The sequence below is a fragment of the Hyaena hyaena genome, unplaced genomic scaffold (assembly GCF_003009895.1).
Source record: "Hyaena hyaena isolate Hyena2069 unplaced genomic scaffold, ASM300989v1 scaffold_372, whole genome shotgun sequence".
Classification (NCBI taxonomy): domain Eukaryota; kingdom Metazoa; phylum Chordata; class Mammalia; order Carnivora; family Hyaenidae; genus Hyaena; species Hyaena hyaena.
In genome coordinates this window covers 793,534-811,406 of record NW_024081004.1, presented here as the reverse complement: position 1 = coordinate 811,406, position 17,873 = coordinate 793,534, and positions in this window count along the sequence as shown.

Here is a 17,873-nt window from a genome sequence, read left to right as displayed (position 1 = left end):
TACCTCTTTACGTTTGAAACAGCGAGGTACTGCACGAGGGTGGCGCACAATGTGTGATTGTGTGTGTACGGGGCCACGCTTGTGGTCCCTGTTAAAACAAACTTTGCCGTTCCGCAGTTCTGTTACGTTTGTGTAAATTAAAGGGAGGCTTTCGTTCAGGTAAAAGGTGCAGTAGGTAAGCGAATTGTTCTCAGGCGGGACGAAATTTGTGTTGTTTTCATGAATTTAGATAAAACGTGGATTGTTTCTGTGTTTCCGTGCGCTACAAGTAAATGGGAAAATTTGCCTCCAGGTTATTCCCTTTGCCTCAAAAATCACCCGAGAGAGCACATTAGGTCTTGTTCCTCCTTTACTCTAGACCCTGCAAGGGCATTGCCCCCAGCTGAGCGGAAAAGCCAGTCTTGACCTTGACCAAAATCCCGCGCGCGCGCGATAGGATGGGGCAGAGGCTGCCCCGACCCCCTTGCCAGCAGGACCTCTGCCCTTGCTATTCCCCGTGCCAGTCTCTTTCCCGCAAGCACCCATAGGGCTTGCTCTCTCACCTTCAGGATTTTGCTCAGATGTCCTCTCCCGGCCTCCGTGGCCCATTTCGAAACTGCAAGTTCCCTGTCCCCCTCTCTCACTGGATCCTTCAGGCATTTTACATATCTTACGTGTTCATCTTATTACGGGCTTTTCCCCAGTAGAATGTTGAACTCCAGGACGGCAAGAAGTTGTGTTTTTCTCCACTAGTGTTTTGTGGAGAAAATAAAGTCTAGACTAATGCCTGACACCACAGACAGTAGATGCTTAATATTTGGTTAATGAATAAATGACAGTTATAAGGGCCCTGCTCTCCATCAGCACCCCCCCCCCCCATGCACACACACCAGTTTCCGTACTCTAGCCCTTTATAGCCCTCTGATGTGCTACGGAGAACTTTATGAAAGATTTGTGAAAACTGGGGGGAAAAAATCTAGGGAACAACCAAGTTTATTACAGAGTTGTAGAGAAGGGCACTACTTTAGACATTCACCCTTTGCAACACCAGAAGCCCACAAACTAGTGATAATTGTTTTCAGGTTTCTGTAAATGGGCTTGGTAGAGGACAGTTGAATGGAAAATCACATGATCATATTCATACTGGGCCAGTTAGCTTTGCTGCCTTCCTGAATCACAAACTACATTCTTTATCCTGTCTGCCCTCTTTCTTGCAAAATACTTGCTAAATTAAAGTCTGTGAGGATTTGGTTGGCCAAATACAGCACTTCTGGAAAAATTCATTCACCAAGTATTTATTGGTTACAAAATGTGTGCCAGGCGCAGTAATTCAAAAGGTGCATGTTTCTGAGGCTTTGTATAAAAGACCTCATATGGCTACTTTGCTTACTATTCAATTATGCTGTCAAGCAAAGCAAATGCTAGGAAGATTTATTTTTACATTTTCCTTCTGGAGAAAAGATTCAGTGAAAGCTTAGGTCATGCATCGAGTGCATATTTTAATTCATCTTTTAGTTTGCTGTTCATTACACTTATCTAGCATTGGATACACCAGTAAATTCATTGATAATGATTTTTCAAAACTGAAACAAATTGAGAATTTTTATTTCCTACCATTGCCTGGGAAAATAGGCCTTTTAAAGTAAGTATACCAGTTAACTAGAAACTATACAATAAGCTTTTGACCATGATACTGCAAATAATATTTCATGTATTGAATTTGGGGGGAAGACAAGACAGTCTTTATAACCATTAATACAAATAATTAGGTATTGTTTGGTAAATCCAACAGTCTGTTCATTGTAAGTTTATCCATTAATCTTAAGAACAGCTTTAAGTAATATACAGATGGCTCAGAATGTTGTTTACTCAGTTGCAAATAGTACTTCAATTTGCTTAAGGAAGCACAATTGTCTTCCTACGTACTTTCTTAAATGTTACTGGTAAAAATTTTAGATGTTATTTTTCACTTTTCTTCCCTCATGTATTAAAGACTTTAATTAGCCTTATGATAAGCACCTCTTACATACATTAGTGAGTAATAAAAGGTCTCTACCTTTAAGGGTTTTAACGTGTACGTAGTTTATATTAATTTTTTTTCAGATCACAGAATTAAAGAAATTGTTTCAATGCATATCAGAACATTTTTCTATTAAATAAATTATTGTTTTGCTTGCCTAAATTTAAGTATCCAAGTTGAGATCTTGTGTAGAATCTCTTAATTGAATCTTAGTATTTTCTTGATTTGTCTTGTTTCTTGGTTTTGTTTTTTTGTTAGTTTTTTGCTTAATTATTTTGATCATCACCATCCATTTATTTGGCTTTTACATTTGTAAATGTTTTGTCCAAAATCATTCGGCTTTATATTTCATTGTTCTATCCTTGATTTGTCAATCGTTTGTAGATGGCCCAAAAAACCCTTAATCTGACCTAATATTGCCCCCTTGCTTTAAGTACGGAGTTGCACTAATTTTATTTATTTATTTTATATTCCTGGATATTCCCATATGTATTCTTGGTCAATAAATTGTATGATTTAATAAAATACTTTAAATGGTTTTTAACTATTAAATAATAATATCAGCAGGAATTGGTACAATTGAGAAATTATGAATTATTATTTTTTTGGAAAACATCTTCAAGATAAATACAATTTGCCATAAAATAGAAATGAACGGGGCGCCTGGGTGGCTCAGTTGGTTAAGCGCAGACTGAAGCTCAGGTATGATCTCATGTTCATGGGTTTGAGCCCCACATGGAGCTCTGCTGACAGCTCAGAGCCTGGGGCCCGCTTCAGACTCTGTCTCCTCCTCTCTCTGCCCTTTCCCCGCTTGTGCTCTCTCTCTGTCTCTGAAAAATAAATAAATGTAAAAAAAAATTTTTTTTTAGAAAATCATTTTTTAAAAGATAAGAAAGTAAAGAACAAGCAGTATGTATGTGGTTTGTGGACTATTTCACACTCTACCAAAATTATTTCATATTTAGGATAATTGAGTTGCTTTTAGGATGATTTGGATCTTAAGGAACTTTAGTGAAGAGTTTATAATAGTTCATTTGAGGGTGAGCTATAAAAATATCAAATTATAGTCTAAATATGTTCCTATTTCAAGTTTTCAAAGGAAATACTTCAAATTTGTGATAGTATCTAACATTTCATCCATTTTTGTTAAGATAAAAATTAACGGTTTTTGCCAGTGACTTTCTTCATCTTGGCCTTCCAAGAACAAGTTTTGTCCTTTCATTCATTAGTTCTTCTTACCTAAGGATTTTCTCTAAATTCATAGATTTTAGTATTCATGCCATCCACTTAAAATCCTATGACTTTCCTATATTTCTATTTTTGTAAATCTATATTTTATGCTCCAAATAAAAGTAACTAATTATATTACATTATAGTTTTGTAATGTTCATTGAATAGGGTAAGGCCCTTAAAAAATGCATGTCCGAAATATGATTTCATTAGTTAGGGTCATCAAATCTTCATGAAGGCCTAATCTTAATGGAACCTTTACATATGCTAAATGTGAACCAGATTATTAAACTATACATGCATTTTAATTCTTAACCAGCCTGGAATAACAGATTAAGAATGACTATCTATGAAGGAAGAATACAAAATCCGTTAAAAACTTAACATCTAAAATAAGTATGAAGGGAGTGCTTATGATGCTCTTTTTAAAAGCATCTCCACTAGATCACTGTTTTAAAACTGGTTCATGTACCATTATGGGTCATGAAATTTAGTGGGTTGTGACTAGCATTTTTTTACTTGAAAGAAAGGAATAGAATCTAAGAGTACCATCATACATGGTAAAGTCTGTATTTTTAAATAAACATTCCATTTTTGTGCATGTGCTGAATTACCATGTAAAATATATTTCTTACTATGGGCTATAGGCCAAAAGTACATTTTTTAAAGAAACCTACAATTCAGGTTTTCCTTTACTTTCCCTCCTTAGAAAATGAAAAAGAAGAATGCTAGAAAGTTCTAACTGCATATGTAGTGAGAACTTTAGAGGAGGCACTAGGGTATTTTAGAAGAGGTTTCAGAGAGATGATGTTAAGGTAAAGGGTAGGTAATATACCACGTAGAAATGTTAGGGGCACTCGGGTGGCTCAGTTAATCATCCAACTCTTGGTAGCAGCCCAGGTCATGATCTCACAGTGTGTAGGTTTGAGCCCCGCATCAGGCTCTGTGCTGGCAGTGAGGAGCCTGCTTGGGACTCTCTCTTTCCCTCTCTCTGCCCCTACCCCACTGACACTATGTCTCTCTCTCAAAATAAATGAACTTAAAAAAATGTTAAATATGGTTGAAGTAGGAAGGAATTAATTTTTTAAAAATAGTTTATTGTCAAGTTGGTTTCCATATCACACCCAGTGCTCATCCCCACAAGTGCCCTCCTCCATGCCCATCATCCCCCTCCTCTTCCCCCTTCTCCATCTGCCCTCAGTTTGTTCTCAGCATTCAAGAGTCTCTCATGGTTTGCCTCCCTCCCTCTCCCCCACTGTTTTTCCCCTTCTCCCCCATGGTCCTCTGTTAAGTTCCTCATAATCCTCCTATACGTGCAAAAGAAGGAATTAATTTCCTAGCAGATTGATATGTTTAGATCTATAACTATTTTCTTATTTGTTGTACATTTTCTAGTGTTTTTTTTTTTTAATTTTTTTAATGTTTGTTTATTTTTGAGACAGAGAGACATAGTGTGAATGGAGAAGAGGCAGAGAGAGGGAACAGAATTCGAAGCAGGCTCCAGACTCTGAGCTGTCAGCACAGAGCCCGATGCGGGGCTCGAACCCACCTTGAGATCATAACCTGAGCTGAAGTCAGACACTCAACCGATTGAGCCACCCGGGTGCCCCTACATTTTCTAATCTCAAATGCCCAATACAGGAAAATAATGTAAGGCAAAAGATGTTTGTTTCTTGCTATCCTCTCTTCAATCTTAAAACAAGTGTTTCTTAAGTAGCCATAGGAATGCAAAGAGCTGCTACCTTCATAGAGCAATTATAAGAAGTTTTTTTCTGAAAATGGTAGAAACTCCTCTTCCCTCCAAAAAATCAGTCAATAAGGCTTTTCTCTCTAGCCCAGGTAAATAATTTTTTAAAAATTTTATCTTAGAGACAGCACAAGCAGGAGAGAGGGGCAAAAGGAGAGAGAATCTTAAGAAGGCTCCAGGCTCGGGGCGCCTGGGTGGCTTAGTCGGTTAAGTGTCCGACTTTCACAGGTCATGATCTCGCGGTTCGTGGGTTCAAGCTCCACGTCGAGCTCTGTGCTGACTGCCAGCTCAGAGCCTGGAGCCTATTTCAGAGTCTGAAGTCCCTCTCTCTCTGCTCATGGTGTCTCCTCTCCCCTGCTCATGGTGTCTCTCTCTCTCTCCTAGAAATAAATAAAAATTAAAAAAAAAAAAAAAAAAAAAAGAAGGCCCCAGGCTCAGCGCGCAGCCCAAAACACAGGTGGATCCCACGACCCTGGGAACATAACCTGGGCCGAAATCAAGAGTTGAATGCTCAACTGACTAAGCCATCCAGGCACCTCCAAGTAAATAATTTCTTAAAGTAAATAGTTAAACTTATCTTGCCATCCAATTCACTACATATTTTTAAAAATGTACTTAAAAGTTGTGTGTAGAATTCAAAAGGGGGGAAATTTTGAGAGTATTATGTATAGATTTGAAAGAAGGCAATATGCTGTATAAATGAGATGAAAAATAACTATCAGAAAATAAAGATTATGTTATACTGACATTTCTTAATAGGATTTAGACATTTCAATAAAATTTGAACATTTCATTACTGTTTTGCTGGATTTCAGTATAAATTTCAGTATTGCTCACAAGTCTAAGAGCATTAATAGAAGTTTTTTCAAACATATGATGCCAGCTCCCTTTTAGTTATAGATACTAAAGACCTAGTTTGGTTAAAACCTTAACACAAAATTTAAAAACTAACATAAGAATCTCTAATTCAGTTACTGAACCAAAGCTTGTATCTCACCAAGTATCTCACCGATGCAAATACATATCCTGTGAACCAAGAAAGCAATTATATTACTAACCAGCAGAGGGAGCAAGTCAGTCTTGAAAGGGAGGATTACAAAGAAAGACCACATGACTTCCTGTTTGTTTGTTTGACTGTTTGGCAGCTGTTCTTTTGAGTTTAGACTAGGCAAAGCCAAGTAAGAGGATACAAAGGCTACCAGATATGGATAAGATGACAGTTTTAACGGTCAAAATTACCTTGCATGAAGCAAACTGAAAGAAAGCACTTCTGCTTCAATTAAGGACAACCCAGGGAAGAATGTGTGCCATAAAAGAATTCTTTAAAAACCAGGTATTAAAAGTGGAATAAGTAAAATACATATTCAACAGTAAGATACTGATTTTCTTTCTAATACAAGTGATGAAACTGCCAATCAGAACAAAGCAATTAAGCAGAGGAAAATCAAGTAGAAATATAAAAGTGGAAATGTCTAGGTATTATAATCTAAGATTTAAAGCCATAGAAAACATTACCTTAGGCCCATGTTGAATTATAAACCAGATGTAACAGTGAACCATTTCTTAATCTATTAGGCTCTATATAGACAACATTTTCAAATTATAAATTTGGTACAGATAAGCAGATTGACCTTACATTAAATTTATATTTGTTTTGACAATCGAAGAAGCAAAGAATAAATTTTAATAAAGAATGGTTACAACAAAATATTATAATGAGATAGTTTTTCACTTTAGAAAATAAAATTGTTTCCACTATCCTCTATAAACACAACAAAAAGTATCTGTTTTGTGACAAGTTTGGAGGCATATAGTTGCTAAATGGTAATTGTACTGTCAGCTTATTTAATATTTTCTAAGAACTTCAAAAATGCCTGATACAATGATTATTTGAGGTAAAATTGTAAAAACTGGGTGTTAGCTAACTGGGTCAAAATAAAAAGACTTAAAAACCCAAACAATTTTAGTCAAATAATAAACTAAATAATGCTAATTTAGCAGCTTTTTAATTGTAAGGTTTATGGAAACATACTGTTCAAAGCACAGAAGAACAATGGATTCAGGCAAATTTTATAGGTACATTTACTTTTGTGTGTATTCATTCCAAACATGTACTTCTTGAACCCTAACTCCAGAAGACATGGAGCATATATTCAGTTATGAACTAAACAAAATTCTTATTGAAAGATTTCATTTCATTAAAATATGTAAACTAATATGTAACACATTGAATCTAAGGAGATGGTACTTAGAAGCAAATCATTTAATATTGAGCACTTTATAGGTCAGTTTTTTTATAATGCTACATTATCATATACTGACATGTGTATTGGCATCTGGTATCAAATCAGTTAATCGTGACAATGATATCCAAGAAATAAAATTCATCTGATGACAGCCTTAGTAACATTTTTTTTTTTAATTTATTTCTAGGAGAGAGAGAGAGACAGCCCGAGCAGGGGAGGGTCAGAGAGAGAGGGAGTCACAGACTGAAACAGGCTCCAGGCTCTGAGCTGGCAGTCAGCACAGAGCCCGACGCGGGGCTCAGAACCCACGAACCGTGAGATCATGACCTAAGCGAAAGTCGGACGCTTAACCGACTAAGCCACCCAGGCGCCCCTTTAGTAACATTTTTAAGGCCAAAAAAGCAATTCAATCAGTATTACTTCTAAGTATGTGCTACTTTTATACACAAGTTGTGATAAATATAGGCTGTTAGAATTATATAAACAGCCTGACCTTTCTAATTATATTTTAAATTTTGTTAATGTTCCCACCCATGGAAAAATACTATAATGATCTTTTAAAATTACATTAATAAGTGGCAGTAGCTTTGCCATGAACCATTTCTTTATTGATGAGCATAATAATGGGCTAATTCATCAAATTCTGATAAAAACTATTAACTTTGTCACCAAAGTCAGCATTATAGAGTTAAAATATGTAGTATGTTTTTCATTTTTATATAGCTTTTATTTAATAATCTAAGTCTCTTATTGTAATGATAAAACCAAACAAAGGAAGGAAAAATAGTTTATTTCTTGTCCTACTCCAACGTAGGGAATGATGACAGATTAGTAAAAGCAAGAAAGCAACTTCCAATGAAGTTGGAACAATGGACAGAATCAGGGTTAGTAAAGGATTTCGCTCTCCCTAAAAAATTAAATACAAAATTTTAGTCAGAAATTTATGGGGCGCCTTGGTGGCTTAGTCGGTTAAGCGTCCGACTTTCGCTTGGGTCATGATCTCGCGGTTCGTGGGTTTGGGCCCCCGCGTCGGGCCCTGTGCTGACTGCCAGCTCAGAGCCTGGAGCCTATTTCAGAGTCTGTATCTCCCTCTCTCTCTGACCCTCCCCTGCTCACGCTGTCTCTCTCTCTCTGTCCTAGAAATAAATAAAAATATTTAAAAAAAAAAAAAAAGAAATTTATACCCATGTGTGAATACTCTTTTTAATACTGCTCTTTAGACTTCTGAAATGTTTTATTTTCCCTTTGAAAAAATAGAGCCCAAGTTGCTTTCATAGTCCTGTTTCTAATTCATTAGCTTCTTTCTGTCTTACACTGTTGAATTTCGTGTCCTCTAAAGCACCTCTCTGATACAACTTTCTTAGTGTTGCCTTTTTTTTTTTAATGTTTTATTTATTTCTAGGAGATAGCATGAGCAGGGGAGGGTCAGAGAGAGAGGGAGACACAGACTGAAACAGGCTCCAGGCTCTGAGCTGGCAGTCAGCACAGAGCCTGACGCGGGGCTCGAACCCACGAACCGTGAGATCATGACCTAAGCGAAAGTCGGACGCTTAACCGACTAAGCCACGCAGGCGCCCCAGTCTTAGTGTTGGCTTTCTAATTCTACCATCAACATATAGTACCTTTCTCAAATATATTCAGATGGTTCTTCATGATCATGTCCAGGAAAACTATGTGACTTTGGCTTGATAGAAGGGGAAATAACTTACATTATGAATTTAGAAGAGCTATAGTAATACTTGACAATACTTAATATATACAAAATGTTTTTAATTTGAAAACTTTATTCACATCTCATAGGCTTCCTGTAAAAATGTTGGAATATCTATTTTCTTCTAGGAGCCTAGAACTGATAAAGATTTCATGTATATTTTTGTACTTACATGAAGTCTTGTGGGCTTTAATTGTACTTACAACATTGCTGTGAAAATAGCACAGTTGTAAAATCTGGCTCTTTAAGAAATGCTCACCAGAAAACTGATTTGAAACTATTCTATGATGTAATTATTATGTTCAATATAATAAAAGTATGACCTCTGAATAAATATCTTTAATGCTCTCTATATTTTTAAAGTTTGTTTATTTTTGAGAGAGCAAGCACAAGTGGGGGAGGGGCAGAGGGAGAGAAAGAATCCCAAGCAGGCTCCATGCTGTCAGTGCAGAGCCTGACACAGGGCTCAATCCACGAACCATGAGATCATAACCTGAGCCAAAACCAAGAGTCAAACACGTAACCAACTGAACCACCCAGGTGCTCCCTCTATATTTTTAGAATATTACTGTACGCTAAGAGTATCCAAAGTTAATGTGCTTCTTTTCTTTAGATTTAGTTTTAATTACAATGAAATAGACTACCAGGAGGCATGTCCTTTAGCCTTGGATTGTCAGGTGTTAATAAGTTCCTGGGCAAGTCCAGAGCTGTGACTGTAGAGCTGCTGGGGCAATCAGGGCAAGCAAATGAGGTCACATAGTCCTGTAAAGGGTCTGTAGTTCTCCCTTCTACTCACTCTCCCTGACACTCAACTCTGCTCAGGAGCCCAGGTTTCATCATAGGGTACCGTCTACCAGTCTCACCATATAAATAAAGGTTTTTACTTATTTTTTTTAACTGAAGTATAGTTGATACACAGTGTCTTAAAGAAACTTTGAATTTATTTATTCAAAGTTGGGGGATTGGGGGATAAGTTGTTCTTATGAATAAACACCATTTTTATTATTATAAATTATAGATCCTTCATTCAACAAGCATGTGACCAGCACCTATGTACTGGAAATAGTGAATACAAATGAGTAACCTGTCTCTTTCCTCATAACTCAGCTCAGAGGACTAAATTAAGTACATTTCAAAGAGTGAGATAAATAAATAAAAAGTGCTTTGAAAGTACCAAAGATACCTGAAGTCTTGAGAAAAGCTTTACAGGATAGGTGAGATTTGAACATTAGTGAAGGATAAACAATTTTTCCAGGCAGGGAAAGATAGGAAGGAAGGAAGTCAACCATTCTAAAGAAAGGAAAACAAAAAAATACAGGTGTATAAGAAAATTCCTTATATTTCATAATCTGAAAATTTGTTTAGAATGCAGATTAGGAAAGGAGGATGGAATCTGCTACTGGAGTATAAACTGGGTTTTGCCTCCGTGAAGAATTTTACATCCAAGATAATACGATAAAATTTGCATTTTAGAATAACTGCAAATTTACATTAAAAAGGAGCACCTAGGGGCACCTGGGTGGCTCAGTTGGTTGAGCATCCGACTTCAGCTCAGGTCATAATCTCACGATTTTTTTTCTCTGAGAGAGAGAGAGAAAGAGAGAGAGAGAGACAGTGTGAGCAGGGGAGGGTCAGAGAGAGAGGGAGACACAGAATCTGAAACAGGCTCTAGGCTCTGAGCTGGCAGTCAGCACATGGTTCGAGCCCCGCGTCCAGCTCTGTGTCAAAAACCTATTAAATGTTACTTTATCTAATTCTGGAAGTTATTTAATTACTCTCTCACCTTTTTTAAAAATTTTTAAAAATGTTTATTCATTTTTGAGAGAGAGAGACAGAATCCAAAGCAGACTCCAAGCTCTGAACTGTCAGCACAGAGCCTAACACAGGGCTTGAACTTAAGGACTGTGAGATGATGAACTGAGCCGAAGTTGGACACTTAACTGACTGAGCCACCCAGGTGCCCCTGTCTCTCTTACCTTTTACTTGAAAATGGGAGAATAGTAGAACAGAGGTGGATTTCCTAAAAGAATAATAGAAAAGGTTAATGACATTTATTTTTAAGCAGCGAATTCTTAACATTACATAATACTTACAACCCAGATCTAGAATGTTTAGTTACAGCTTTCAAACCTTCCAAGGAGTTTCTGTCCATACTAGTCCCAAGGTACTACTCCAATCTAATCCACACTCCTACCTGACTGTTCTTGCTGCTTCACTTAAATCATTCCTTTTTACCCCCCATTTATCTTACTACTAATCCTCATAATATCTATCTAGTCACCATTGGTTTCCCATGTCCCCACACATTTTGATTCCTTTAAAAGTCAAGGGTAGGGACACCAGGGTGGCTCAGTTAAGTGTCTGACTTCGGCTCAGGTCATGATCTCGTGGCTCATGAGTTAGAGCTCCATGTCTGGCTCTGTGCTGACAGCTCAGAGCCTGGAGCCTGCTTTGGCTTCTGTGTCTCCCTCTCTTTCTGCCCCACCCCAATCATGCTCTGTCTGTCTCTTTCTCTCTCTCTCAAAAACAAATAAATATTAAAAAAAATTTAAAGTCAAGGATAATATCACAGTCTTCATTATTCCTTTCACCCACTAGTAAGACAGAAAGTAACATAGCGTGGAAATGAAAACTATGCAAAACATAACATATTCCAGAGATATCCATGTTTTTCAACAGTGAACCATAACAATTAGAAATCTATGTCTGTGGGCCACATACATTTTAAATCCTAACAACAATGGAATTCTAGGCTGTAAACTATTCAAAAGTATTTGGTTTCATAGTGTCCAAATAGCTTAATTAGTTTTACTCATGAAAAGGTGCACAATTATGGGCCAATTACTAGTCTTCAATCAATTTTGAAAAGTCAATGAGGATATTGTTGTACAACAGACCAAACTTTGCACAAGAATGAAGGGCTGTTGGGGGCACCTGGGTGGCTCAGTCAGTAAATCTGATTCTCAATTTCAGCTCAGGTTTTGACCTCATGGTTCTTGAGTTCAAGCCCCACATCAGGCTCCACACTGACAGTGGGGAGTCTGCTTGGGATTCTCTGTTTCCCTCTCTCTCTGCCCCTTCCCCACTTGTGTGCGTGCTTTCTCTCTCTCTCTCACTCTCAAAATAAATAAAACTTAAAGAGTGAAGTTCTGTTCAGCAATGGTACTGCAACATCTGGATGACCACGTGCAAAAGAATGAAGGTGAACCCTAACTCTTCATACCATATGCAAAAATTAATTAAAAAAATGGATCAATAACCTAAATATAAGAGCAAAAACTATAACACTTAGAAAAAACATGGGAAAGTATACATAAATCTGACACCAAAAGCTCAAGCAACCAAAAATAAAGAAGTAAATTGGATTTCAAAATTAAAAACTCCTGTGCTTCAAAGGACACAGGAAAGAAAATGAAAAAAAAAAAAAAACCCACAGAATTGGAAGAAAATTTGCAAATCATATATCTGATCCTTATCTAGGGGTCTATATCTAGAATATATAAAGCACACTTATAAATCAATAGTAAAACAACAAATAGCCCAATTTAAAAATGAACAACAGGTCTAAGTACATATTTCTCCAGAGAAGAAATACAAATGGCCACTAAACATATATAAAGATGTTCAACATCATTAGTCATCAGAAACATGCAAATCAAAATCACAATACTCATACCCACTAGAATGACTAGAACAAAAAAATCAGATAACAACAAGTATTGGTAAAGATGTAAAAATATTAGAACCCTCTTAACACTGCTAGTAGGAATATAAAAGAGTATAGCCACTTTAGGAAACAGTCTGGCAGTTCCTGAAATAATTAATCATCTAGTTACTATATGACCCAACAATTCTACTCCTAGGTGTATACCCAAGAAAAATGAAAATGTATGCCCACACAGAAATTTGTACACAAATGTTTACAGTGGTATTATTCAGAATCACCAAAAAGTGCAAACAACTTAAATGTCCACCAGCTGACAAATGTGTAAACAAAATGTAGTCTTTCCATACAATGGAATATTATCTGGCATAAAAAGGAATGAAGTATGGACACATGCTGCAACATGAAAGGATCCTGAAATCATTATGCTAAGCCAATCACAAAACACCTCATATGATACGATGCTATTCATATGAAGTCCAGAATAGGGAACTCTATAGAGATATAAAGTAAATTAGCAGTTGTTTAAAGCTGAGAGTATGGGTAGTGAGTGCCTGGGAGGGGTGATAGCTAAAGGTACCCCGTTTCCTTCTGTGGTCATGAAAATCTTCTAATACTGAGTGCGGTAATGTTTGAGTGTATCTGTAAATAGACTAAAAACCATTTGACTGTACACTTTATATTAGTGAATTATATGGTATATGAATTCTATCTCAGTAAAGCTGCTAAATAAAAAATAAAACAAGGACTCTGTAAAAGCAGGGCACATCTCATGTTTCACTCCATGTTTACATTACTGAAAGTGGTCCTCAGATCCAATTTCCGTGGTTTCAGGAAAGAGAGTATAATATACATTAACAGAGTTGGAAAATTCATGTATTTCAAGAATTTAGCCACAGAGCCAGAAATCCCAGATAGTAATGTATGATGTATACATTCATCTTCAATATCCTAGGAATACTATAGGGTTTTGGTAGGTATAGTTTGCCTTCAGCCCAATCAGTTCCTCTTAATTAGAGCCATTTTGAAAAGGCAGATGCTTAAAACATTCAAACACATCACTCTAAAGTCAGCTGCAGGAACTTAAAGCATAATTCATGCTTATGAAAATTTTTGAATTTCTTTAGAAATCCTGACTTTATTTCTACCAAATAGCTTGGCAGTTCTTCAAATTCTGTGATTCCATTTAGCACAAGGCAGTTCTAATATGGGACATGAATGCACATTCCATGTACTAACCACTCACTCCCCATGTCCTGGCTTGAACATTAATAATTATAGTTCCTTTACCCACTCATCAGTTCTTTTACTGTTTGTCTGCAGTCTCAAGTTCAGTTTAGTCAAATATCTTGCTTGCAATATCAAACAGAAATTGTAACAATTTTAGCCATTTGGCCTCTGTTACGGGCTGAACATTTATGCCCTCCCCTAAAATTCATGTGTTGAAGCACTACTTCCCAATATGATGCTGTTAGGAGATAGAGCCTTTGAAAGGTTATTAGATTTAAATGAAGTTATGAGGGCACAGCCTGCATGATAGAATTAGTGCCCTTACAGAAGAGGAAGAGACACCAAAGACTCCTCTCTCTACCATGTGAGGATACACCAAGAAGGCAGCCATTACAAGGCAGGAAGAGAGCCCTTACCAAGAACCAAATTGCTAGTACCATGTCTTGGACTTTCCAGCCTCCAGAACTGTGACAAATAAAGATTTGTTGTTTAACCCACTCAGTCTATGGTCTTTTGTTACAAAAGCCCAAGATGACTAAGACAGGCTCAGATAAAGTTGGGTCCCTTTTATTACCAAAAATTTTAAATCTGAAATAGCATGAGTTTAACTCTCTTCAAGTCTCTACAATCTAGCCACTTTACTGCATTAGAATAAATTCATTGCATTTAGAACAGCACAATGACAACACTGACAACAAAACACTTACAATAATCTTAACAAGAAATATGTAACACCTATATTAAAAATATACAAAAGTTTTATGGCATGATCAAAAAGAATGAAATCTTGCCATTTGCAACTACATGGATGAAACTAGAGGGTATTATGCTAAGCGAAATTAGTCAGTCAGAGAAAGACAAATATCATTACGACTTCACTCATATGAGGACTTTAAGGCACAGAAAAGATGAACATAAGGGAAGGGAAGCAAAAATAATATAAAAACAGGGAGGGGGACAAAACATAAGAGACTCTTAAACATGGAGAACAGAGGGTTACCGGAAGGGTTGTGGGAGGGGGGATGGGCTACATGGGTGAGGGGCATTAAGGAATCTACTCCTGAAATCATTGTTGCACTATATGCTAACTAACTTGGATGTAAATTAAAAAAATAAAATAAAATAATAAAGAAATGTATAAAAGTTTTATACTGACAGCTTTAAAAAATTTGGAAGATGAGAACTGTCCTTAATTTATAGGGTTTTGTTAGAACTTGAAAAAATGATTCTAAAATTTATATAGGATAATTGTTGGAAACAAAGACTTTTTAAAATTTTTTATTTATTTTTGAAGGAGAGAGAGACAGAGCATGAGCAGGGGAAGAGCAGAGAGGGAGGGAAACACAGAATCCAAAGCAGGCTCCAGAGCTATCAGCAGAGAGCCTGACATGGGGGGCTTGAACCCACAAACTGTGAGATTGTGACCTGAGCCAAAGTTAGACACTTAACCAACTGAGCCACCCAGGTGCCCCCAAAGACATTTTTTAAAAGAAGAATTATTGGAGCATCTGTCTGGCTCAGTCAGTAGAGCATGTGACTCTTGATCTTGGGGTTGTGAGTTCGAGCCCCACCCAAAGCCTCTACTTTGGGCGTAGAGCTTACTTCAAGAAAAGAGTTATTGGTAATGAAAATTTGTCTCTTTAAATATTAAAACACATTATAAAACTAAAATGATTGCAACATAATCATCATAGAATTTACGCATAGTTGGAAGAAATTCCAGTATGTCATAACCAAAAGGGGAGGGATAGACTATTTAACAAATGATGTTGGGAAATGACTTCTTGTAAATCCAGTTTTGTTCAAGCCAAAAACCTAGAAATCTTAACACCTCTCTCCTTCATGTCCCCTGTCCCCCTTTAATTCAATCACCAAATCCTCTTCATTTTGTCTTCAAATTACCTACTGATCTGTCCACTTCTCTGTCTCCAATGAAAACAACCTGATCGTTCATTATCACTGGTAACCAGAATTGGCTGCCATCGTTTCTCACCTATTACTACAACAGCTTACTTACTGAGCTTCTGGCATCCACAAAGTCTCCCTCCAGTTCTTTCTCCTGCAGCCACAGTGATCTTTTGAAAACATATATTTAATCATGTAAACCTCCCGCTTAAAACCCTTAAATGGTTCTCATTACTCTTAAGATAAAGATTAAAATTCTTAACATGGCGCAAGGCTCTGCATAGTGTGTCCTCTCCCACCTGTCTAATCTCATCTCATATTAATCTCTACCCTGCAGTCCATGCTCCAGACAATGGCTTTCTTCCCGGTGCTTAGAACAATACTATGCTTCCTGCTACCAAGGATTCCACAGTTTCTTTCCTTCAGGGCTTGTATATCACTTTGCATTTATACATTCATGGGGGGATGGTGGATTATTTGATTTACGTCTGTCTTTACCATCTAAACTGTAAGTTCCACTATAGTAGGGACCAGGTCTCGTTCATTAGCACCTAACAGAATACATGCTTGATAAATATTCACTGAATGTATAACTGAATAATAAATGAATGAAAAATAAACTACATTCCCATACTGTATTCATTAAAATAAGTTACAGATGAAATTATAAATTTTAAATGTCAAAACAAATAATTTTGAAAAATGATTACTTGGTTACTCAGGATGTGAATACATTTTTTTTAAACAAATACTGAAACAAAACTGCTTATAATATCAAAGACAAATTTAATAGTGTTCACATTATTTGTTTAAAAATATATATAATGTTTTATAGAACATTATAGGAGAATAAGCACATAATAAAGCATAAGAATCACAGTGTATATATATAATTCCAGTTCTAAAATTTAAAAATTGGTTAGAAAGGAGTATACCAAAAAGTTATCTCTGAAAGGTGACTTTAAAAAGTAATTGATTTTCTTTTCCATACTTTCTTTAACCCAAACGTTTTATTACTGAACAAGGACAACTAAACAAAGATACATACTTTTACTGTTCTTAAAGAATTACTCTGAAATATTGAAATATTGTTGAGTATAGACAGATCATTTTATTAAACTTTCATGGAATGGAGAATTTTCATGCTTTATTTTTTATTCAGAACTCAAAAGTGATTGAAAAGTATTCAGTTCATTTTTATTAGACTAATAGGATCCTGAGGCTAAAATATAACAAAAAAATTCTTAAAACAGAAACTGAAAAAAATTAAATTAAATACCAAAAATCTTAATTCAATATTGATTTAAAGTACCCACCGTAACAATTATGTTCATAACAGGACTGCAAAGATGTGAACCTATTAATACAACATATATCATATCAACCAGTTAAATCAGAATATATATGATCATCTCAATAGATGCCCAAAAGGTATTCAAGATCTATCACATGTAAACTCTCTTGGAAAGCAAATCAGTGGGAATGGGAAATTATTCAACAACTAGTGCTATGAAAACTGGACATTTGCAAAAATTTATTTAGTGTCACATTCATAATTCTACCTACTTTAAACAGGTAGAATTAAAAGTCAAACAGTGTAAATCATGAAGAGAATATAAGAGATTTATACCAAATTTTTGATTAAGGATTTCAAAGCCTAAAAAAGTATTAAAACTTTTAAAAATAAGAAATCTGGAAAGGATAAGTTATAATATTTATAATTATAGGCCCCAAGTCCAACATTTCCTGGATTAATGATCAAATATAATCTAAATTTTAAACAGAAAATTTGTCCTAGTGGTATAAGTTAAGCAGACTTTTATAATAAGCAATAAGTCAAAGACTTCCTTCATTTGTTTCTTAGTAGTTTGTCCAGGACTTAACACATATACATTAATATATTCTTAATGTACTTTACTCTTTTTAAAAAGGTATCTTTTCCTCCAACTACTCTTATAGTTGCAGTAGCAACACAGTTCTTGGCTAGTACCCTATAAATATTTGTTGAATGACCCACAAATGATCCTATTTTAATTAAAAATGAAATGTTTCTGGGTTTTTTTCCCCTTCTCCTACACTATCAGGACAAGGAATATTCTATAGCTTGGAATAAAATCTAGGGAGAAACCTCATGGACTGTA